The 25,611-nt window shown below is 41.1% G+C and overlaps 1 protein-coding gene across 5 annotated transcripts in view; it reads left to right on the top strand.

Annotated features, from left to right (window-relative positions):
• Positions 1-25,611, top strand: part of FGD3 (FYVE, RhoGEF and PH domain containing 3) — a 102,502-nt gene that overhangs the window by 14,403 nt on the left and 62,488 nt on the right. Inside the window, exon 1 of one of the 5 annotated variants that reach the window (XM_048315500.1) lies at positions 17,959-18,136. The exons of the other annotated variants lie outside the window; for them this stretch is intronic. The gene's annotated coding sequence lies outside the window, so the exon portion shown is untranslated. Of the gene's footprint in view, positions 1-17,958; positions 18,137-25,611 lie in introns of those variants that run through there. 5 annotated transcript variants of the gene reach the window in all.

Raw genomic sequence — 25,611 nt, 5'->3', positions numbered from 1 at the left:
GGTATTATTCATTGGGGAATAGTCTAAACTGTTGGTTCTGCAGCAGTTCTGGGGGTCCTACAGGCAGTCCCAGTGGTAACAGAGGCTGTCTTGGCATCTTATAATGGCTGATCAAGTCTGAGAGAAGAAAATCGTTTTCTGCATTTCTGAGCTGTTCACCAGTGCTCTGCTGGTGTTACAGGAAACTCCTAACTGCTAATATTGTCAAGAATGCTCCCCTGCCCCCCCTCCCCCGTTGCAAACTTGAGTTGCTACTGTGCTGGCAGCCAGAAGTCCTGGCACCAACACTAAAGGCAAAACTAGAATGATGTGTGTTTAAGGAATCTGTAAGATGTAAGTCAGGAAAAGATTTCTTTAGCTGGAAGCTGGTGTCATGGTGGAGTTACATCTTTTTGTATTGAATAAAGTGGCATTTGATTTAGTCCTCAGAAGACCACAGATCTGCCTCACTGGAAAAAGTGGATGTTGTAGGAAAATCAAGATACAGCCCTGCTAATTCTCGTAAATCTCTCAGCTTCTTTCCATGCTCCTAAACACAGGGTTTGCAATCCCTAATGGGGCATGAGGACTCCTCACTGAAGTGGCTTTACTTGGCACTGCAGTAAGACATTCTGGTGCCTCGAGCTGTAACACAACTTAATTTTGGCACTGTTGCTGCCCTGCAGTTTGTGGAGGAGGGCTCCTCTTATTATATATGCGGAGTTTGGAGCTTTTTATTCTGCTAGGACTAATAGCAAGACCATATCTTTACCTTGGAGCACCAGTGGTAAATGCATGGTGTATTGCAGTGTATTGATTTTTTTAATATATGTATAACTGTATTAACCTCTTTAGTTACCTAGAATATTTTTAGATTTCACCCGAAACAACTGGGCATGGAACTAGGAAGTTGCTGAGAGGTAAGGTGCTACTCTATAGTGTTCTGGCTTTATCTGCAGTTAGGTAGACCATGTTTTGCACTTGGTTGCTTGATGGTTTCTAATCAGGAGAATCAGAAACTTGACCTGTTTCAAGTACTGACTTACACTGTATAATTGAAACAGCTGAACTTTTAGATATTAGTATACAGTGCTTACACTTTGACTGAATCAGCCACCTATGAATTGAGCTTTGAGGTAATGCTTTTTGGTCTTTGTCGTCTCAGTTGGACCTCTGACAGCAATTGAGAAAGTCAAGAAGAAGATTGGCTTTGTTTCCTCTGATCTCCTGAAGCTTTTTGTCTTTTCCATACTTCATCTTGGTCAGTTGAGGACTTTATTTGGAGTCTGTAAAAAAGAGGATTAGGTTGTTTGAACTGTCTGGAAAACCCTGCTGGACTTGGTTCAGCTTTAAGGCTGCCCAAAATCTTGGGCTGGATCTAGGCTAGCGTGTTACTAGCAAGACACTCTTTGCATGAAGAACTGGTGGTGTTTTGGATAACCTCTAAGGTTTCAGCTTGATCCGGAGTGCATAGACACTGCATGGTCTCCCTTGCAGCCAGATAGATCTGCTCTCATTTGTAGCATTGGCATTTATTAGTGGCAACTGTGAGTTGGGATGCAGAGATAAGCAGTCTCTTACAAACCCTTTCTCAGTGGGTGCTGCCTGTTAGAAATTCCCGCTGTGAAGTCTGCTCTCACTTTCTCCTGGATAGACTGGACTTTGTGGTTGCCTTCTCTCTTGTGTCAGGTTTGGGGGAAGACTGGATTTGGCTTTTAAGGGAAGAGTATAAATAATTCTTCGAGTATTTCTGTTTCTGATTCAGGAGTGGGAAGCAGTTATAGTTGATGTTGGGCACACCATAGTTTTATATGTGTAGTCAGGATTATTATAAACAGTGACAAGTTTTCTGCTGTTTTTATGGTCATGATTAGTTTCGTGGTGTCATGGTTTGGGAATGGTGCTCCCCAGTTTGGCGTTCCCCTCAAGACTCTCCAAACCATGCTCCACTCGCTCTCTCCCCCATGGCAGCTGGATAGGAGAATTGGAGGCAAAACAGATAAAGATCATGAGTTGAGATAAGATTAATTTACTGAAAACAGCAATGAGGTAAATGTTCCGCTTAGGATGTATTCTTAGTTTTTCATATTTAGTGGTAGATTTTGCTTATGTAAAATGTTTACTTTCAGGTTAAAAATACCAAAGAAAGGAAAAATAGCTTGTATTTTCCATGTCTACATCAGTAGCTACTGCAGCCTGTAGAACTGGATCTGTGGAAGGAAGGTGGTGCTGGGGACCACCAACTGCCCTGGGTGTGAGTCTGAAGGGCTTATACATTAGGTCAGCTCATGGTAGGCCATGAAGGACCACATGCCTGTCAGCAGCTGTTGTGTGCTTGACGCACTCACTGGATGCCTCTCCTCTTAAAAGAGAACAGGTCATATGCTCCGAGACTGTGATGAGCTACAAACCAAAACACAGTAGCATGAAGTGAGTTGGGAGATAGCTTCAAAGGAACTCTCTGGCTAACACTAAAATGGGGATGGTGACACATCCCTTGTCAGCCCCTGGAAAACCTGCACAGTGGAGTTTGACAGCCAGTTTGGTGGGGTCATGCCTCAAGGCTCCAGCTGAGCCTTGGTCATTCTTTTCTTTGATCCCACACAGCGAAGAAGTGTCAGAGAGCAGATTAATTCTGTGTCTGTAAGGTAAGGTGTCCTTTGCTCATCGAATTTATTTTGGATCATGATGAAGTTGATGGAGTCTGACTTCATAACACAGAACAACCCAGTCTAACATGTAACTCAGCCACTAGACCAAAAAAACTAAAGTAAGAGAATCTCAATCCATCCCACTCCTTCTGGTTTGATGGCAGTGATAGCAAGAGATGCCCAGAACCTGGAGAGGGATCACAGGTCAGCAGGAGAGCACCTGCAGAGCACTGCAAAGGAATTCCAACCACTCCAGCCAGTAAATTGGCTTCACTGGGGCCCAGCTTAAATTCCTCTATGCACATGAATACAGCAAAGGAAATAAACAAGAGGAGTTTAAAGCGTGCAGTCCTATGATTGTACTAGCTGGGGCTGGAGCCAGGCTGTGAGAGCTGGGGGTGTTCAACCTGGAGAAGAGAAGGCTCTCAGGAGACCTTAGAGCCCCTTCCAGTGCCTAAAGAGTCCCTAAGAGATTTAGAGTGGGACTTCGGACAAGGGCCTGGAGTGACCTTGGACAAGGGGGAATGGCTTCCCACTGCCAGAGGGCAGGGTTAGATTAGATTTTGGGAAGAAATTCTTGGTTGTGTGAGTGGTGAGGCCCTGGCACAGGTTGCCCAGAGAAGGTGGGGCTGCCCCATCCCTGGAAGTGCCCAACGCCAAGTTGGACAGGGCTTGGAGCAACCTGGGATAATGGAAGATGTCCCTGTCCATGGCAGCATCATCTTGTTGAAATGAGACTATCTTTAAAATCCCATCGAGCCCAAATCATTCTAGGACCTTGATAAACAGAGCCATGCTATGGAGGCTGGGCTGCCCTCTCTGGCAATTGGCTTTTGCCATAATTTCACACAATTAAAACTTGCTTTAGTGCCATCAGCAGCCATGACCTTCCACAAAAAGCAATGAAATTTTTTGAAAGGCCAGGAAGATGCTGCTGATTTTTCTGCTTTGTAGGATGGTCAACACTTGTCTTCTTCCTATAAACTGGAGTGTTTCCTGGAGGTATGTGCCCCATTGTTTGCTTATCAAGATTGCTAAATATATTTCAAAATCAATGTCTTTAACATATTAATTGGAGGGGGGATTACTTTTCAAATTGAAGCATTAAAACTGATAGAAAATAATCTTTTTGTGGTGATCCTGGCAAAGGCTCCTTTTTTTTTTTTTTTTGTTGGTTGGTTGGTTTGGTTTTTTAGATTTTATTATTATTTGTCTCCAGGAGCTTCATTAGAAGGAGTTTCTTGCAATCTCTCTTTCTCTTCTTGGCTCAGTCTCTTACTTCTCTTTAGTGATAAGAAAGGAGATGTCTGTTTTTTAAAATCATGATATCAGAGCGGGTTAATGTTGCTTTAGAGAGGAGCACAGAATGTGTGTTTCAAAGGCACTGAAAGAAATAGGAAGTTTGATTTCTAGTTAAATGTTTGCTTTTTTATTTAAAGTTTTGCAGCATCCTTGTTGGCCTTGATTAATTTTCTAAATTTTTTGGGTTTTTCTTCATGAGGGAAAACAGCTTGACATTTCACCCAAGGCGACTGTTTTCCTTTAAAGCTCCAGTTCCAGATTCAGATAGTCACTTATAGATCTCAGATTAGATTAAAAAGCTAAATAAATATTTGACTGAGATTTTTCAATGTCTTTGTTGGAGGCATACAGCTTTTTAGTAGCTTTTGGACAGTAAGTCATAAAAAAATTGCGTTTCCCGAATTTCAGTGAGGTAAGTCCATCAAATCCCTGGATGTGTTGTAAGAATCTTATGGCTGATCCTCTTCTAAATACCTGCACCTGGCAGAGGTTTGGACTTCTATTTTTTAATCTCTGAGGCCTTAGGTAAATATTCTCTCTTTTTAGTTCATTTATTTTTTCCTCCCTAGTAAAATTTTTTGTGAGAGGTTCTTTGGTGCAGTTCTGTGTCAATCCACCAGATGACACTTGATGCTTAAGGATGAAAACCTGAGTGATCCTGCATGAAAAATTCCGTATTCCTATGTTGGTTTAGAAAAAGATTCAGAACATCTTATTTCCAAAATGTTTTCATAGGGTACTTGTAAAATTTGAGGGGTGTGTATTGGGAATATTTATATATTCTGCTTGGGCTTTTCACATGTCTCATAAGAAAAAAGTAAATGAGAAGGGTCTTTTTTATAAAGGCTTTGAACAAAATCATGCAACAAATAAAATCACAGTCACCCTCACCTTCTGGTGAACTGTTACTGCAAATGATACTCCCTGTCCCTGGGAGTGTTCAAGGCCAGTTGGATGGGGCTTGGAGCAACCTGGGATAGTGGAAGGTGTCCCTGCCCATGCCAGAGTATGGGATGAGATGAACCTTGAGGGCCCTTCCATGATTCTGTACTCTTGTTTAATGAGCGGTTAGTGGTGGGAGCAAAGACGCTCAGAAGAGTGTGTTCTTACACTCTTAAACTCACCAAAAGGTGAGTGATTTTGATATCCATTCACGTGGTGGAGCCCTGGTGCCTTCGCAGGTTTTACCACAATATTGACAGTGATTACAAATACATAAATGGTTTGGACTTAGCTTCGTGAAAACAAAATGTTCTTGAGCACCTCCCTGTCCATGATAGAAAACCAAGTGAGGGTGGCTCTGTTTTGTCCCAGTGTGGAGCTGAACTCCCTGTAGGGCCATGGTGTGATAAGGCAGTGGGTTAAAACCCAATGTTAGCACAGGTCTTCTGTGTGTGTTGTGGTGAGTATAGGAAACAGAGGAGAAAAACGAGCCAGAAATTTTTGCTGTAGCAGTGTTTCTTAAGTCAACAAAATAAGACGTTCTAAAAGGCTCTGGGTGAGGTTGTTTTGATGACCTCCACAGCTCCATGACTGTACCTGATCTACCTCAGCAATACTTTTGTACACCTGTGTCAGTTTGTCACTGCTGTTCATCTTAAGAAGCAACTCCTACCCAGAGAGTGTAAATTAGAGATGGGTCATGTTTTGCTGTTTCAGTTCAAACTGTGTGGTATTTAGGAGGATTATAGATGTGTGACAAGGGTCAGTGGCTGGTTTGTGAGTAAAAGGCGTAATTTTATATGAAATAATCCGCCTCCTGCCAAATAACTTAATCTGTCGCATTTGTTAGTTTTTTGTTCTGTTCATGTCTCTTTCTTTACCTCTGCTGAACCTATTCCTAAAGTACTCTGCCTAAGCAGTAAGATTAATTACACCACCATTTTGGAGGTAATGCAGCTCACCAATGTTTTTAGTAAAAAGCTGTAAGATTAATCTAACATTTTATTGATACTATCTTTGAAATAATGCAGTTGAAATAGCTAGCACATGAACTCTGCTTCTTCTCCCAGTGGAAAACCTGAATCTGTGGCTGTGCCTTACTCGTTTGGGGTTTTTTGGATGGTTGGGAGATGCCAAATCATTGCATCTGACGTAATTCCCTAAAAGGCTTTGCACTTAGGCATAATCACCATCCAAGGTGCAAGCAAGGGTGTAGTGGCAGCACCCATGGCAGTCTCTGCAAACCCACCAGCTGGGGGAACGCAAGGTGTGCCCTGGCTGTGACTTTGCAGCTGGAGCTGGGAGATTGCAAACTGTGGGATGTCCTTACTATCCTGATCATTCAGGGCTGTGTTTTGCTCTTTGAAATGACCTTTTCTGATGAGCATTAGAGTCTGAAGAAATCGGAGTGTTATGGGGAAATTTTGAGATCTCAAATTCAACGCTAGTATTTTTGTTTGGTTTATTTTTTAGTAAAAAATTATTAAAAAACAAAACAAAAACCGCTGACAAATCTAGTTTACTGTATCTATTGTAATGTAAGATAACCTACCACTCTATCTGTGGGCAACAAGAAATGGCCAAAAAATCTGCAGAACAGACGTGGAAGAATATTTCTTGTCTGGGAATCATCTACTTAGCTATTCTGCTTAGAGGTGTGTGTATCTCATGAATCTATGTACGTTCTTGATATAACAACAGAGTTACCCTGATAAAACCCGTGATCAGTCAGTGACATTGCAGTTTATTTGTTGGCCAGTCCACCTGTGTTCTAAATCTGTCCTAGCATTGGGAAAATTGTGGATGGGTCCTTTTCATTAGTAGAGCCTTGTTCAGGAATTTAGATCAGACTGCACAGTTGGAAGAATTGGGTTGCTTGTCCAAAAATGCTGATTTTAGGGAGCTACAAATTTCTGGGACATGGCCCACCCTGAAGACTTCTCTGCCTTTTGGTTTTTTTCCCTCTCTTCCCACACTTCTGTAAGTTGAAAAGAATACAGAGAAGGCTCGGAGAATTGTCCATGAATATTGATCTGGCCTAGTGATAAACTTCTTTACTCTTTTACTGGAAGTGAGTAGGTTTACATTAGATATTAGGAAGAAATTCTTGACTAGGTAATGAGGCCTTGGCACAGGGTGCCCAGAGAAGCTGGGGCTGCTCCATCCCTGGAAGTGTCCAAGGTCAGGTTGGGCAGGGTGTGGAGCAACCTGGGATAGTGGAAGATGTCCCTGCCCGTGGCAGGGGGTGGAATGAGATGGGCTTTAAGGCCCCTTCCAACTCAAACCAGTCTGTGATTCTATGATCCTTTCGAATTGATTGTGGGTGGAAAAAAAAAGAGGGGGAAAGCCTGGGCACATGGACATGCAGGCAGCCCCCGAAAGCAGCCCAGAGCACCAGAACACTGTGCCTTCTGCAGAGCCACTTCTCAGAGCGGGATTAAGGGCTACTGGAGCTGAAGGAAGGTATCCATGGGTAGCAGCATTGTCTGTCAGCCTGCCAGTTCCCTCAGCTGAGGCCCACATTTGTAGCGTTCATTGCAAATGAGCAATATTTCATTTTTGGTTGCACAATTTAAGCCTACTTTTGCTACCTTTTGCTAGTATACACTTCCACATTTTTCAGATGATATATGTTGTCTTTAGCCCATGCAGATATTCAGAGGTTTTCTAATTCAGACGAAGGCTCAATCTGGGATCAATTTGGAAATACAGTGAAGAAGGGGTGCTTGTAAACCTATGCAGTCTGTCTGGGTGAGATGCTACAAGGTAAGACTGTCAGGACACCTCCCTTTAGATGAGAGGTGGACAGTCCCAAATGGAGCATGGAAAGCTGTTAAATGCCTGGAGGGACATCAAAGTTTGTGTTTGGAGGGTTGACAAAATTGAAATCAATAATTTGTACCATTTGGAGTTTAAATCTGGGTTTCCCTTTGTTGTGTATCTTGTGCATGAGATAAAAACCCCACATCTTCACCTCTCTTCCCTTTTTACTTGCCCCACCTCTCATATATTAAAAGAGAGAAATTCTGCATGTGATGGCCCAAAAGCCAAGCTGGGATGAAATAGTTTACAGGCCATGGTATGCATTTGTCATATTCTTTGCTGCCCTCCCTCTTCCCTTACCATCTGTTCCCCGAATCTTTTCTTTTTCACTTCCACTCTTTCTTCACAACTTTTCTTATAATGTTCATGGTCAACTCTTTTGTTCCACTTCAGTTTTGTCTCAGAACCCCATAAAAGAATTAGACCAAAACCATAAAGAAGTAACTGAGACAAACTGAGCCTTTAAACTGTGTTGAAAAGAGATTTGAAATTGAACAAGGGGGGTTTGTGCATCCCTAATTAGAGGCAAAGCTAAGCGAGCATGACAGATTTATTGATGATAAACCTCAGTTTTGTTTAAACATCTGTTGAAGCTCAACTTAATAAGTGACAGCAGATTACTGCTGCCTCAGATGCAGTTTCTGGGTGCCTGTGGGACTGTGGAGGAGCTGCGTCATTATGTGTTTGCAGTACCAGTCCCAGCAATCCTGGGGCTCTGTCCGCTGTGCAAGGTTTACTACAAGTGTCCAGAAAATTGTCCTTCTTAAAATCAACTTGTTTCACTACAAGCAAAAAGATCCAGAGTCTTCTCAAGGTGTACTACTGAAGGGGGCAAAAGATGCATAAAAATTATTTTCTTTTGGATTAAAGATCTGAACAGCTCTTGAAGGCAAGCAGAAGACTGCAATGTTCCAAGGGCAACAAAATATTTACCTTAATATGAACTTGAAATTACTTGTGTGGAAAATCGTGTTTTACAGGTCGGGGAAGAGTGGAGTGGGGCACCAATCACGGAGTGGTTCAGTGCGGCTCTGTTTTAGTGCTGTTGGCATTAACTGAGGGCATGGGTGGTTTGTTTGACTCCATTTGCACACATTCTCTCACTGTGGGAAACGTGGGAATTTCTTGAAAGTGGTGTTCTGCCTTTTCTGTCTTCGCTTGTGCCCTACATTTTTTCCTGTAGTCCAACAGGTCCAAGTTTTGCTTTGTTTCATAACCAGTACAGTAGTTTACCACCTTTTTCATACAGAGCTCCTCATTTTTCATATTCATTTATTAATATGAAAGGACATTTCCTTGAGAAAATGTGGGGGGTTTTGAGCCAAGAGTGCATTGCCAAATGTTTGTCTAAAAGATGTCATTAGTACAGAGGGAACAAACGATAACCAGCCCAAATCCAAATCTCTTGGCAGCAAGCTACAACAAAGAGCTCTTTGGGCTGTCCTGTGCCAAACAAACATTTAAACACGTGTGAGAGGCTGTGCTTTAAAGAACAACATTCAAACCAGAAGTCCTGGGTGCCATAAAATTGGCAAGTTAGTGCAAAACAAGTGCATTACAACCTTGTTCCTCAAGCCAGGTTGTAGTCTCATGGTTGTTTGAAAAATCAAAGGACAAAAGTAAATCCTTCTTCTGCAGGTACTGAGCTTGTTCTGGGTCCAGAGCAGCTCAGGACAGACTCTGGTCACAGAGCAGTTCTCTCCAAATTGCCATGCTCAGGGCCCAAAATAGCAGCTGGAAAAATTCAAAGAACTGAGTCACTTGATTTGTAGTTTTTTCTGGGTCCGTTCAGCAAAAACCTCCAAAATCTCATCTGGGAGGTGTTTGAATGTCTGTAATTGATATATTGTTTCACGTGAATGGAAATGTTACTTCATGAAGTGCTTCGGGATTTTTTGGGGGTTTTTAAAAACGCCTTTTGTATAATAAGATTATTATTAAGACTGATTAATTATGGTTGAACACATTCCAAAATCCAAGATGAGGACTCTAAAAACTACAGGCTTGAGTTGATTTGAATTTTGCAGATCTTTGTACAGGCACTGATTTTTGATTGATGCAATACTGAAGTTAGTAGGATTTTGTCGATTTTTTTTTTTTTTTTTTTTTAAATTGTATCTATAAAGCTTTAAGTTTTCTCTTGGCATGGAGTGAGATACATGGATTTGCCATGTCAGGCAAGTGTGCTGCTGCTGGTTCCTGACAAGGAAACTAAGGCATTTGTACCTCTTAGGCCTGGAAGAGAAATGAGCAATTGAGTGAATTGTAACCTTTTTCTTTACAGCAAAAGATAAATTGAAAGGGAAAATTAAACAAAAAAACTTTTGCTTTGTTTTTCATGAAAGCATACATATGTACAGCTAATTGCAAAAGCTGCAGAATAAAGCTTTGAATGTTAAAGCTTTTTTCATAAATCAGAAGTAAAACAATAGCCCATATGAAAATTGCTGACATAATCACAGGCTCTTTGTTACTGTGCAAATTTCTGCAAAGTAATTTGTCTTAACACCATTCTTGGTGTTTCTGAATTAATTTGGAAACTAAGCAAGAGAAAGAAGACCTCTGGTGGTCCAATTGAATGTTTAAGTAGAGGAAAGCAGTGTAGCATTCTGCCTGCTCCAGCAGGAGATGCTGCACTGAGCCCAAAAGAAGTACAGAGGGGAAGTCTCCTATTTTTCCCCTGTGCTGGGCACTGATGAGGCTGTGCTTTGAATCCTGGGTTCAGTTTTGGGTCCCTTATGACAAGAAAGACCTTGAGGGTCTCGAGTGTGTCCAGGAAAGAGAACAGAGCTGGGGAAGGTTCTGGAGGACGAGGAGCGGCTGGGGGAGCTGGGGAGCTCAGCCTGAAGAAAAGGAGGCTCAGGGGAGACTTTGTATCTCCTCACAGCTCCCTGACAGGAGGGTGCAGCCAGAGGGGATTCATGATCTGCTCCCAGGGAACAAGGGACAGGACCACAGGAAATGACCTCTTCCCCATCAGGGAAGATTTAGATTGGATATTAGGGAAAAGTTTCTTCACTGAAAGTGAAGCATTGGACAGATTGCACAGGGCAGTGGTGGAGTCACCATCCCTGGAAGCATTCAGAAAATATTGATGTGGCACTTGAGGACATGGTTTAATGGTGAGCATGGTGGTGTTGCATTCGTGACTGGACTTACTGATCTTCCGGATCTTTTCCAGCCTTAATGATTCTATGATTCTATTGCAGGGTTATGTCACCTTTAGTCATGAAAAATAGGTGTTAATTCAATGAAACCTTCCACTTTCTTTGGCTAAGGCTGCTGTATTATGGAATTTGGATGGGAATTAGTCCTTGTTTTGGACGCCCCATATTTACATTCTAGATCCTTACAGAAATATGATTTCTGTTCTGGATAGTGTTACTTTGATATAAATCCCTATATGAGCCCACCTGCCTCTTTCCATGTGCTAACAAGTATATTTAAAAACAATTTTTAATGGACTTGTGAAAATCAATCCAAGGCTTTTCTACTTGTGGAGGACAAAATCTTTGATCTATTAAACCTTGTATGGCAGCAGTGGTGAAACAGCACCCTGTTTCAGCGTGGCATGAAGAGGAAGTATATTCTTTGAAAAACTTGATGCTTTGCTTGGCAGGACTGGTTTAAATCTGACTTCTTTCAAATACACTTACTGCTCAGTGCAACTGAATCCATATGGGATAAGACTCTGTTCTTTTTACTATTTCTTGCATGAAATGCTATCATGATACTAACTTCTCTGCACAATGTCAGTCTCTGTGTGATTCTTCACTTTTTTTTTCCCTGAAGAATTGCACATTCTGTTTGCATTGGGCTGTGACTAATGTACAGATTCGCTTTCTGTAGTGCCACTGATGTTCTGCCAGTGTTTTAGTAGGGGATTCCCACAAGAATTCGCCTACGTCTCCCATGTGGAGGAGTTGTGTGCACCAAGAATACATGTACTTCAGTTATTTACTTTGTGGAGTGGGAAAACAAAGGCTCCTATTTACTTCTTTTTGTTTGAAACAATGCTACCAGCTCACTAACTGGGGCTGAAAGGAGTTAGCCCTGTTGCAGGAACCGGTTAGGACTCTGGCCAGGAGTCCCTGCTACAGTTCTGTTCCTGCTGTGAAACCTTGGCAGCACTTTCCTTTTGTTTTTTACTTTCTTTCATTTCTTTGTTTGAGCTGTGAACAAAGCCTGTTTTTAGTAAGTACTCGTACAGTGTCTATCTCGATGGGCTCTGCTTTCCTTTGGGATTTTTAGGTGCCTTTGTAGGAATAATAAAATTAAAACTAGCCACTGGTCCAACAAGCTCTTATCAAAGTGCTCTCACCAAGAGCAAGCCCTGGTGTTCCACATCCCCAAGCTTCCAAAAAACTGTGAAATCCCTGGAAATGTGGAAGGCAAGTTGCCTACATTATACATACGCACGCATTCAGCTAATTGCAGAGGTTCATTCTCCTCACTGATGACTTCAGGATGTCATGAACCTGAGCAGAGTGTGCTGCTCCTGTGCACTGTCTGCTATGGCAGCAGTGATAGGGATTTTGGGAAGAAAATTGTTCAGTGATGTTATTTGTGAGTAGATTTGTATTAATATTTTTCTTAAAGAGATGATACATAAAATTAATCATGAACAATTATGGTAACACCAGCAAAGTACATATTTTTAAGTTTGAAGTTATTAAAGGGAGTGGTTGTCAAAGCATATATGTGTGTGTATATATATATGTATAATGTACAGATGCATATATACATATATTAAAAATTAAGAATTACATATAAAAAATTAAAAAGAATTGGCCTGGCTCATGCTCTTTCTAAAGCTGTGGGTGTTATGCACCATTCAGAGCACACAACTGTGGTTCCCCTGGCACAAAGACTACCTTTGTTTCTTGGGTGAAGTCACGGTCTATTTAAAACCCTGTGTTTTAATAATGAAGTTCACTGGAAACTGAAGGAAATGAGACCATGAGGTTTTGTCCCAATAAAAACCAAATTGGAAATTGCAAAGTCAGCTGTGAATAAATGTGCATGTCATAGTTTATGGTTTCAGCTTTTGAGTTTTGTTCCTCCTTTCTAAATGTTTTGGAAGAAGTATATAGCTCCCATCAGTGACATCATAAAAATAAGTTCTACTTACTTTCAAAGCATTTTCTGACCATGAAAATAAAATGAAAGTAGGAAAAGGCACGTCATACTTTTCATATTTGTATCTGATAGATTTCATTGAGTTGGACTTCCAGCTCCCCCTGTTCCCCATTTCATGCTGGCTCGGTTCTGGATTTTCTTCTGGTGTGATTCCAGAGCAGAACACTCTGGGGACACGCAGCCCAAGATTGAAACTCAGAAACATTTGTGCTTAAAGGAATGGTCAGCACTACCTGTCCGTATGACAATAGTAATTATAACCTATTATTAGTACAATGAAATTTAATACACTTACTGAATATGTGGTATGAAATGGCTGGATCAAAGGTCTCTAAAGACCCATTCATCTACCTTTATTGAGGAATTTCTTTTTTGTTTGTTTTAGGAGAAAAATTACCCAATTTAAATAGCTGAAGTTATTTGGGTGTTTAACTTTCTTTTGCCACCGTTTATATCATGCAAGTGATTTAAACCTCTCTCTTTATTTTTACTGCAGGTCTTAAGGGGGAATTAAAATAAGTTTCAGAAATTTGTATGACCAGGGCAAAAATTTCTGTTTAGTTTGTTTAAGTCTAAAAGAGAAAAGATGCTGAGTTCTTAAAGGAATATATTTTGGCAGCAGAGGTGACTAACAGCAGAGCTCCTTCCATTTTCTCAAAAGTTACTTGGTTTTCAAAAGTTTCTCTTGCAACAGAACAGTGATAAAACCCCCTTGCTGTCTTAATGCCTCTAAGGTAACTCCTAGTGGATTGGAATGATCAAGCTTTAAAGTTGCAGTGCTCCTATAGTGATTGCACATGCAGGGGGAAATAATAATTAATGAACACTGTTTCATATAGCTTTTTTAAACTCATATTTTAAAGCAGCCATGGTCTGTAGGGTAGCACCTATATGCCTTGTTAGTGCATACGAGGAATTTTTCTGCTGCTATATGAGAAGGAAATGCTGGGTGTTAGCAGAGATGGGGTTTAAAATGTTGAAAACTTAAGGAGAATTGTGAAAAGTCATCTTTTAAAAAAAAGTCCCTTCAGTTTCCTTTCAGCTGACTTGGACTAGGTCAAACTAGGGCAAACCTGTGTGGCTCACGAAAGTACCCTGAGTTTTCTGTCTTCCTAACCAATCAGCTCTGCAGAGGAGAAAATTGTAAAAATACATATTGCAAATCACAGAGTGTCCCTGGATCTAACAGGTACCTCTGTAAATTTCCATTTCCATGGGCTGGTGTACCATTTCACCTTCTAGTGGCATTATCCAGGGACCAGATAACATGATGCACTTGTACTGCTCTCAGAAGGATTAGTAATTGTACATCTTTTTGTTGGTTATTTAAAAGATATTACTCCCCTTAAAAAAATGATGCTATTTTGCTTGCTCCACTGTGGCTTGACTGATTTGTTGCATCTTCTTAGGTTTTTTAAATTTATTTTTGGTGCATGCAACTACTGATAGTATGAATACACAGCAACACAAGTGTCTGCAACAGATATCAGTGTTGCAGTTAGGCAAGCTGACTTTTCCTTTGTTTCATTGGCAGGTGAATGTAGTTGTCAGAGAATAAAATATAGGGTAAACAAATAATGGGTATCAACTTGTTCCCTGTTTTGCTGGGTACATGATTTGAAATGATCGTTTGCTCTTAACAATAGCCTCTTTTTGGTGGGTTTTTTTTTTGTTTTTGTTTTCGTTTTTTTTTTTTTTTTTAATTTTATATCTGCTCTTCCAGTAAGAGGTTATCAGTCATCTAAAAGATACCACCAACTATGAGATTAACTCTTCATTTCTTTGGACACGCACAGGTCTGATAAAAAACTTCAACAAGGTTACAGGAGGATCATGTAATAATAAATAGCCAGTCATTTGTCAGTTTTGTTCTATTTATTATTTTACAGTAGAAGACTAAAGTATGTTTTTTTCCCCCTCAGCTTTGCACATCTGATACCTTGCCTTGTTACTAGGAGACGAGGTATGATGTGTATGTTCCTCTCCTGGAGCACAGTGGTTTTAGCCACTTAATCACAGGAATGATGGCTGGTCAGTCTGTTGCTATTTAGCTGTTAGAAAGCCTAAAACTGTGAAGCTTTTTTGTTTGTTCAGGGAGGTTTCAAAGAAATCTCCTGGCTGCCCTTTCCAGACATACCTGGATATCTGCAATTTTTGTATACATATAGAAATGAATATATTCTTGACTTTTAATAATCAAAATATGCACTCCCTGCAATTTTGTGGCCTTCTGCTCAGCCTCAGTGTTTACCTTTGTCTCTCCCTGGCAGCTGCCTTTTAAAGAAAAGAATAATCAATCTGAGCTGCTCCCTGGTCTTGTTGAGCTTCCCTGGTAGTCGATGGTGTGGCTTTTAATCTGGTTTCCTAAGTAAGTGAGGTTTATTCATTTTGCTTTCTGTCCCTTCTTGCTCCTCAGGCTCATTCCAGAGTGGTCAATAAAAGGGGTAAAGAGCTATACAATTTTTTTTTCCTTTTCCTTTCTGTTTTTCCCAAATTTATTAGCCATATAAACTGGTCCCTAGAGAGAAGGAGACAAGTGGGCAGGAGCATCAGGATGGCAGCTGCTGGCCAAACAGTGGACATCTGAGTTGCTCCAGACTCTCCCCATCCTGCACTAGTTGGTGCCTGCTGGAGCTGGGAGAGGGGCACAGTGGAAAGCCAGCATGGTGTGAGGGGATGCGGCCAGAAACATCTAAGCCCATGCCAGGTGAGCCCTGCAGAGCTGCCCCATGGCTTTGGGCTGCTCTGGTTTCTGGCTGTTTGGATTTTTAAGCCCTTTCAGCCCTTCCCCATTGCTTGTGTGTAGCAGCTAGTGTTTTATAGCGCTTTGCTGTGTTTGCATTGGCAGATTTAATTCTGTTCTTCCTTGATGTTGCGTATGAATTGAGATTTTGCTGTGAGTAAAACTTTACTCTTGGTGGTTATGAAGACCTGATGGCGAGGCCACCTGTAGGGGCTTGGGAAAGCATGGAGAATTGTACTGTGTGGTACACATGTGGTCACGCATGATCAGCAAAACTGATTTTTATTGTGATGTCATAAAATGAGATTTGTGTTTTATTTGTATTGGGGTTTTTGATTTGTGGCCCTGTAAAGAAATGTTGAACTTGTATTTGGCTGAGGAGGAAAACAAGTGGAAATATACTGATTGGACTGTTCACTCTGCGCTTCACAGGGAGATGGACCTTCCCTCAGGTCCAGGATGGGTTTCTCCGCTCCTGGGCCAGCAGTATGTGTTCTTGGGATTCTATATATGTAAATGTAATGTATTAATTCATCTTACTGCTGTGACATGTTGTTGCAAAAACCATGTTTTCATACTGTTTTTTTCTCTCAATTTAGATTAGGGCAGAAATTTCTGCGAGTGAGAGAGGAGTCACAAACAGACCTGGCCTAGGTTACTTCTTCCACCAGTTCTCCCCTGGCTCCACTTGTGTAGAAGCTATCAGCCACTTCTCTCGGGGCACTGGGACTTCAGTGGTGTCTCCTTTTCTCTGATGTGGGACTGGAGAGATGAGGGAGCTCAAGGGAGAAGGCAGCTGCTGTGGGGGCTGGCTGGAGCAGCTGTGGAGCAGCCAGAACTGGGGATTTCTGCAAAAACTCCAAAGCCTGACAGGTTTTTCCAGCTTTGTGCCCAGCTGACTTGTAATTTTTCTCACGGCATCTCCACCCCAGCTGCACTCTGTCCTTTTATATTGCCCACAACTTGATTACCTCCTCTCTTTTTGGCTTAACTTTCTAAACAAGCCCATTGGAAATGATAAGTAAATATATGGTGGATTTTGGAGTGCATCACCTTTAGGTGCTGTGCTTGCAAATCAAAGCGGTCTTTGTGTTGGCGCAGGCTTCTTGGTGCCCTCTACAGAGAGGCTGAGGAGGGAGGAGGTCTGGCTAATGTGCCAAGGTAGAGCTCTCTATTAATTAACTATTATTAAAAAACTTTTTCTGTGTGTTCAGAGACAGCGCTTGGAGAATTTTTTGATGTGCAAAATTTAAATACATTGGTAATAGTCAGTGGTAAATTGATGACTGTGAAAGTTACTTTGCTTTGTGGCAAATATTGGAGAGTGAGTATTGCACTTTGGTTGGAGCACTGTGTTAATGTCACTGTAGTGAGCAGCGTTTACCTCTTTCTGAGGTTGGAAAAGACCTCCAAGATCATCAAGTCCAACCTTTGACTGACTCCTATGATGGTCACTAAACCATGTCACCAAATGCCATGTCTGCTCGTTTTTTGAACACTTCCAGGGACAGTGACTGCACCACTGCTCTGGTCAGCCTGTTCTAATGTTTAACCATTCTGTTTCAATGAAAGAATTTTCTTAATATCCAACCTAAAAATACTAATTAAATTTGTATAAAATATAATCAGTTTGATGAAGTTGTATTGGCTGTTCTCACTGGGATTTTGGTGCCAAGCTTCCACCTCCCATGGATTATTTTGGTTTACTTTCCATGGGGACCCTGACAAGACCCAAGGAAGGGAAGGGTGGCGGTGGTATGAGTCAGGTTCTCATGGAGGAGCGGTGTGGAGCAGTGGGTCACAGTGCCCACCCTGCTTTTATTGATGGCCTTTTCTCGGTTCTGCAAGGGACAACAAGATCATTGAGGTGATCTGTTTCACACTGTGTGTGAGAATTGTTTGGAAGAGAAATGCTACCCTGCGTTTTAATGATAAGGTGATGTTCCTTATCAAGCCTTCCTGAAAATAGTCTTCCTTGTTACAGCCTCAGCTCTGCAACAGGTTCATCTTTGTCAACCAAGTTTTAATTGCAATTGAGCATTAATTCCCATCTGTGTAAATTCCAATATGTAAATAAAGTTTCTTCAGCTCATCATTGAAGGGATCTTACATCGTACTTGTTTCAACCAGTGTCCCCTCAGCATCTCAGGGAAGTTTCATGCTTTTCAACTATGTGAAATTTGGTGCAAATGAAAGGAAGTGCAGGTAAAATTATAGTAGTAATAGTAAAACACATTTTCTTCTCCTGGACTATACTCCCACGCAGTCAGGCTTTAGAACATCTCCACCGAGTAGCAGCAATTGCCATCAGAGAAGCCCCCTCCCCTTCCCACATTTATTTCCATGGTAACCTGGAGAAGGCATTCTGCAGCCTCAAAACTACTTTTGCTCTTTCATCATGCAAGCCGGCATTGTCAAGGGCTGAGTGTATTCCTACAGCTTTGAATGAATATAAAAAAAAAAAGCCTGAATTTGGCTGGGCAATTTTTATTTGGGAGGCCCTGCAGCAGGAAGGAACAGGCAACCTTCAAGTGACCTAGTGTCCGTACGTTGCTTAGTAAGGAAAAAACAGTCTTGCTTCATTAATTGATTAACGGGGAGGGTGGGGGTCATCAGAATGGTCTGTCTGTGAAGCGAATGCGGTGATTTCCTGGATGCTGGGAGGTGGGTGGGCGAGGGGCATATGGCTGGCCAGGCTGGGCTGGCGAGCTGCTGGTAAGAGTGCATGCTGTGATCTGTTCAAATAGCGCTTTCTTGTGGAGTCTGTAATGCTTTTTCAGGTACTGTGTAGAAAATGGTGTCTTACTAGATGCCTGCTCTTCGACTGTGTTATGCATTAGCCTTTTCCTGGTGTAGAAGTGGGGGGGTTTGGCAGTGTTGGGCAGTGCTTGCTGAGTGTGAGCAATTTAGTGCTGGTGGTAAAACATTTGCTCTTTCCATATAGCTCCATAAGGAGCGGTATTGATTTTATGCTTTTTAAAATCCGTATTTATGCAGCATTTGTGTGTAGATGTTGAGAGGATTTTATTCTTTTTGAGCTGGCTAAGGCTGTTTGGTTGCTCTGTATGATAACAGCAGCATGTGGAATGCATAGTACTTGGTAACAGAAAACCAATTGCTTGCAAACAGTGTCTGCAAATGGGGGATGAATGAAATGTTTTAAGTAATTATTTTTTAAATAATCTGAAAGTAGAAACCTGTCTGGTCCAAGTGTGGTCAGAATCTTGTATGATGAATAGATTGGATGGATTATTAATTTGAATTTTCTGCTGATATTGGTTTCCATGTTGTCTGAGTACCTGATTCACAGTGCAGGAATAGTATTGGTTAAAATATTTCAGGGGTGCTGCCTGATCAAAGGATCCAGTTGCCATATGTTTGGCTTGGGACAAGCTGGCAGGATTTTTTTCCCTTTCTTGCATTATTTGGTTGGGAAGGCTGAAAAATGTAGCTATTTTCTAAATGTGTCTGAAGTACATAAATGACTGAGAAGTCACCATGACAACATGGGGAGCTGGATCAGACTTTCCCTCCATGCTTTTTCTGTTTTGTTGTTTTAAAATATTTGTTATTTAGGCATTCCCTGAGGTGTTTGAGGGAGTATCTTACAGCTCCTGTTGCTATGGGACTTTTAATGATATTCAGCTCTTAAAGTAAATGATGTATGCAGGTTTTTTCTTGATTTAGCTCAGTCCAATGTATACAGTTTGCTGTACAATTAAGGTGGGATCTAAATGAAGACATGAGCACCTCCAGTGGGAGTTAAGGATCCGGCTTTCCCACAATTCTGATGTTGCAGATTTGAAAACTTCTGCGGAGCTCTTCCATGGTCCTTAGGCTTCCTGTGTTCTTGTGGTGTTCTCATGTGGGACCCAGAGCCTGGAGATTCCTGAAAGTTATGTCCAAGCTAAGGTGTAAGAGAATCTTTTGTTCAGGAGTGTCTGGAGTTAGGGGCAAGCTCAGAGACAGGAAAACAGGCTGATCATCATCAAGAAACAAACAGGTCAAGAAACTAACAGTTCTTCCACCCTTCTTTGCTAAGGGGTGCTGCTTGTACCTCTCAGGGAGGAAGAGGGTTTTGCAAGATGTGTTGCTGGCTGTTCCTTTGCACTCGCTGGGACATAGTGAAGCCATGCTGCCTGGGGGGAGTAAGGTTTGTGTTCAGTTCCTTTCTTGATCTGAGGCATTCAAATTTCACCACTCACAAATTTTGGAGTGCTGAACCCAGACTGTGAGAAGTTGGACCATACAGAGCATTCTGAGCTTTCCTGAAGCCCTGGCACTGTGTTCCTGCCTCACCCCTCAGCCTTCATGCAGACACTCCATAGAGACCCACTCAGAGGGACCAGCCCTGAGCTCCAGTTTCCATTGGCTAAAGCTGTGTTCTCAGAATGGGAATGCTCTGGTCAGGTTCTGTGATGCACTGAGGCAAAGGAAAAATCAGACCTGTCAAGAAAAATAATTGCTTCAAGGTGTTTTTTAATTGAAAACCTCATTTGCACTAATAGGAAGAATCATGTTTTGTTCCCTGCAGGATGCACAGTTAAGAGAATGACAGAATGGTTTAGGTTGGAGGGGACCTTGAAGACCATCTCATTCTAACACCTACCATGGGCAAGGACACCTTCTGCTAGACTAGGTTCCTCAGAGCCCCATCCAATCTGGCCTGGTGAAACAACAACCAGGATAAAACTAGAAACAAATTGAAAGTTCTAGTTATTTAATTCTATTAAAAATATAAAAACTATATAAAAGCCATAATAATATATTAACTTCTTGGACTATAGAACTTAAATTGCAATAACATTTAACAGCATAAAATTCCAATCCACTTAGCAACCTGTTGGAAATATACATGATAATGTTAAATTAAAATTACTGGGGTTTGGCATTTGAAAAAAAAAAATATTTAAACAAACAAACTGTGAAATTTGTTAAATTTGATTGTTTAATACCCAAAAGTGGCAAAGGCTGACAAATTATGCCGTTTTGGTGCTCAAAGAGGATGCAAACACGTCTTTTAAGAGTCACCACCATCTGGGCATCAGGGACAGCAGGCAGGAGTTGCTTCTCTCCCCAGGGATATACACACACTGTGAGCTCATCATTACCATTTTTATGTAGATCATACCATGACATTCAATGACATTTTACAGACAGAAAAAAGACTAGAAAGCCCTGCCCTTACGAACCAAAGCCTTCGAGGACAGGACAAAGCCTGTATAACACACTTTTCAAACTGGAACTATCCATGTCATTGAGAAGTGGTCTATGGGCCAGAGCCCAGCAATAAGTCAGTAAGACGTTGAATTTTGTAACCATTTCCTCAGAAAAGACAACAAATTACCTGTATTTAATCTTCAAGATATTTGTGATTATTAGGAAGTCAGCTCTGACTAGTGCTGCAGGACATGATGAAAGACACAAGTAATGGTTCTAGAAAGCCCATTTAGAGACTTATTGAACACCTCACCTCTTGCAAAGCAACAGCAATGCAACTAAGAACATAAACACAACAGAAAAATACAATTACAAAGTCAAAATCTAGTGCTACTACTAGATAGAAGATATTCTCCAGTCCATTACCAACATAAACCCCCTGGCTGTCAGTAATGTTCTGTCTTTGTCCAATCTCAGTCCTCCGTGATCTAAATATTCACTGATAAGTACTTCTGTGTATTTAACTCTTTGAGGGCCCAGTCCTGAAGCCCATCATATTTTTCCATCCAGGCTGCTCAGAAGAAACACAAGAGCACTGGGCAGCTCCTTTAGAAGTGAAAGTCAACACCTAGTAGGACTAGCACAGGAGCTCCACTACTGTTCCGTGTTTTGTATCTACTGTCACTCACTCTGCTTCTCATAGTAGTATTTCTGAAAAAGGACATTTTAACAAACCAGACCAAGCACCCAAAAGCAGAAAGAAATGGTAAATCCTGAGCTAAAGGACAGTGTTTAAGACAGGTGCCAGGAAAAGTTGGTAGGACTAATGGTGTGGCTTTATACTACACTTAACATCCTCCCACTGAAAGAGTCATCCTGCCCTGCTCCCTCAACCACAGACACTACTTTATTCTTGCTTAGAAGGTTTTGATGCAACTCAGAGTTGATTCAGCTGATCCCATGCACAGGGCAGTGGTGTGAAAGCTGTGCTCAGGGTGGGAGCCAGCAAGACAACAAGCAGCAGAAAGTGGAATTGATCTTGGAGGCATCTTCTACAGTGGTGCTGCAGGCAGGGCTGCTGTTGTGACAGGTCCTGCACTCTGCAGAACCCTGGGAATGACATGGTTTCCTCCAGCTCAATTGACCAGCAAACAGAAACACCTCATCTCAATTATTATTACCTAATGACATGGAAAAAGTATGTCAAAACCTCTTCTTCTGCAACAAAATACTTTTTCACTGGGAATCAGAAGTATAGAAAGAAGTATTCAAAAACTGATACTGTTTATTCCTCTTAAAAACAAAGTCACTTTTACAAAGAAAATAACTCCAGTTCGATCTTTCCACCTTCTCACACCATGGAATTTTTACCACTCATTCATTAAATATAACCCAAGTCAAACCAGTTTGCCTCTTATAACCAAAGAAGTCAAGACCTTGAGCTTTTTCAGCGAAGTGTTTTCTCCAGACCTCTGCAATTTTTGTGGCAAGGGTTTTTTATTGCCATATCACATTTATAGGGGAAATTAAACTTCAACTGATCCCATGCTTAAGTGAAAAGGCCCGGGTTTGGTTTCCTCTTGGAACCTGCATATGCAAAAACTTTTTTTGGGGGGGAAGGGTAGGGTAACAAGGCAAAAACAATAGCTCTATAAAAAACAGGATTCAATTTTAACATTGAATTGTGAATTTATCCACTATTATGAAGTCTTCATGTTTTTGAAGGGGTAGTAAGTGGGATCCTGTAAGTTGGAAAGAATTTTTAAATTTTGGATGCAGTTCTTCATGGCTGTCTATACACACACACTCCCCATGTACTGGGAAGGAACAAGAAGCAGGATTACACTGCAAGCTAGTGCCAGTCTCTGACACACAGCAAAACCAGGTTGTTCCTAATAAAATACTGCAAATTAATTTAATCCTATTTTGTAGGACCAAAACTAAGACTTTTCTTTCTCCACTTAGAAATGAACAAAATTAATAAGAAAAAAAAAAATACAGATGCCTTGATTTCAGGTGACTGTCATTGAGCTTTTAGAGCACTACTGCTGAGAGCAGGTGGAGTAAAAAACATCATTTCCATTACCAGGACCCTAAAGTACCAAGAATGCTGTAATGTTATCTCCAGTGTCTATCTGCCCTATCCCCACTGGATTTTCATATGTTAGAAGTATTTCTTTTGGTTTGGATTTCCTTACAGCACCGAGCTTGACTCCAATCCTAGAAATAGGAATAGGTTTCTTTTGTTGTTTGTGGTTGGGGGTTTTTGGCACAGAAAGAAAGGGTGGGTTTAGGTTTGTCCTGTTTTTTAACTACTCCTAAATTCAGGACTTTCAAGTTTTTGCCTCTAGCATTATGATATGTATCCTAACTGTAAGAATCTTGAAAGCAAGGTATGTAACCACAAAAATCTGTATAACTAACTCCACCAGGCTCTTGCTCTTACTTGTTTTTCTCATAACGGATTTATCTCATTATTTGAGCCTCTGGCTTAAAAAAAAAAAAACAAAAAAACCAAAAAACCCAAAAATCAAAAACCAAACCTTTTCTCGGATACTTGAGATGAATTTCTGAAGGACTAGATTTTCTGCACATTTTCTATATTCAAAATTACAACATCGGGTAACTTTAAGAAAAAGGAAAGTAGGCTACATCACGCAGATATGCAGTTCTTCAAAGAAGATAATCCTACCCAGCTGTAGAAAATTTCTGTTAAGCATCACTTGAAAATTTAGCTCCAGCATGAGACAGAACTCAGCATTTTTCCAAATTAAAAAAAGTCATTATATTATTCATTTGGCATCAAATAAAATGTTAGATTAATGGGTGTCAAGAGGAAACTGCGTGGTTCTTCACATTCTCATGTTGAGATGTAGGGTAATAATACAAAGTGAAAGTCACTGTCATGCTGTACTTACTTTTCAATTGCCTCAATACCGAAACACACAGCTCTGCCACAAGGGCAAGTAAATCCATACATTCTCAGAAAATGTCACAGACATTTTCTTTCCCTCCAAGTTTACATAGGAACAAGTGACAAATGCAATTATTTTTACTTTCATTTACCCAAATTACAGTGGGGTTTTTTCATCAAGAAGTATGGTAATAACAGAGAAGTGTATCATTACCTTCCTCTGCTGACACTGAAATGTCACCTCCACAGAACATCTAGCACTACTCATTATTCCACTAAATTCACTATCGATTATGTAGCTTGCTGCTACAAATATGAAAAACACTGTCTCTCCAACCCTAGAAACTTTGCCAGGAGGAGGCAGAAGACAGCAACAGGGAGAGATCTCCAGGTAAGAGATCTCCTCCCCAAAGTAAGTACTCTTCTAGAAGATTCCTAAGCTGGATCACCCCAACACAAGCACATGTCTAATTCCACACACGTGTCCACAGCTGTGGCAGTGGAGACCAGAAATCAAGTGCTGTTCCTCCACAACTCCCCAACAAAGCCTCTTACTCACTGTGCTGCAGCCTTCCCTGCACACCCTCTCTAACATGGGCAGTCTTTCATTCCCTTCTGAACAAGAGGAGGGGTGGCCCCACGGCACAGCGGTGTGGTGGCCCCGTTGGAGTGAGTGTGGGGGAACAACAGGGCTGTGTGTGCTGGGCTGTGTACGACAGGATGTGCACAACAGGCTGTGCACTTGGCCTAACTTAGAAATTGCCAGAGCTGCAGCCATCCTGTTTGATTTCTCTGAGAAGAGCTGTCCCTCCCAAGCAGGGCAGGTGGGAAATGTGGCTGGTGCAGACTTTGCATATATTTATGAATGCCAGATTTGGATACGGGGGGAAGATACCTGAGCTCTAAGCATCTCCGAATTAGCCTCAATTTTTTTATGAGCTAGGATAACGTGGCTTAAGGTGCCTTTCGAGCAGTAACTTTGTGTGGTGACTATCAGCACAGTGTTTTGAGGGTTTTGCCCATCATATGCAGAAGCTGACCTCAGTGCCACAATGAGTGTGGCTAAGGACTGTGCAGCCAGTCGGTGCCATGATCAATGACAGTCAATGAGCTGGTGTGTAACAACCATTCCCAGAGTGGAGCAGGGTGGCCAGGGCATAATCAGACTTTACTGCAATTTGTGTATGCATGTGCTTGGGGGTTTTTGTTTCTTTTCTTTTTTGGAAGTGCTATGGAGGACTCAACAGTGTTTGCTGACACCAACGTGCTGTCAAAGAAGCAGGAAGTGTCCTAGGCAATTTGGAGATGTATTAGTATTACTGTTTTGATTTTTATTTGATTGGTCCTAACTTGGGTCCTCACTTTACATGTAAAGGTACTGCTTTGAAAGAAGTCTTGTTCCTCTCCTTGTGACATGATGTCGGCAGCAGTTAAAGCTCTCTGAAGCCAATATGCCATAATAGATCTGAAAAACTCAAACCGAACAAAAATTATTTATCTACAACCCATTCTAAGCAACTGATAGGATTGTGATGATATTACTAAATTACACTTTCAGTGTCAATTATTTTAAGAGCTCAAAATTGTAAATTCATTACAAGTGTCATTTATTATCTGAAATAATCTCGTAATGATCTTTTCTTTTATTCTTTTTCTTCTACAGTGAGAATTCTTTGCATTTTTCTTAATAGCATCTAAATTTCTGTAATAGCATTTATTTTTAAATCCCTCCAGTCATCCTTTCTCAATAATGAAGCTTTGCCATCAAGCATACATTGTATGCATTGAGATTTTTCCATTAATAAAAGAGTAATATGGAATAATGATGCAGAAATTATATGGAAACCAGTAATTAGTTAAACAGTGACTTCCATGCAGTATGTGCTGTTTTATGCAATATAATTTTAAACAAAAATATTCAGATGTCCTGTGCAAGTACCATAGTTTATAATTACCTG

The sequence above is a fragment of the Corvus hawaiiensis genome, chromosome 11, assembly GCF_020740725.1.
Source record: "Corvus hawaiiensis isolate bCorHaw1 chromosome 11, bCorHaw1.pri.cur, whole genome shotgun sequence".
In the NCBI taxonomy this organism is placed as follows: domain Eukaryota; kingdom Metazoa; phylum Chordata; class Aves; order Passeriformes; family Corvidae; genus Corvus; species Corvus hawaiiensis.
The sequence above is the reverse complement of the archived record's forward strand: the minus strand, read 5'-3'. Positions and strand labels throughout refer to the sequence as shown.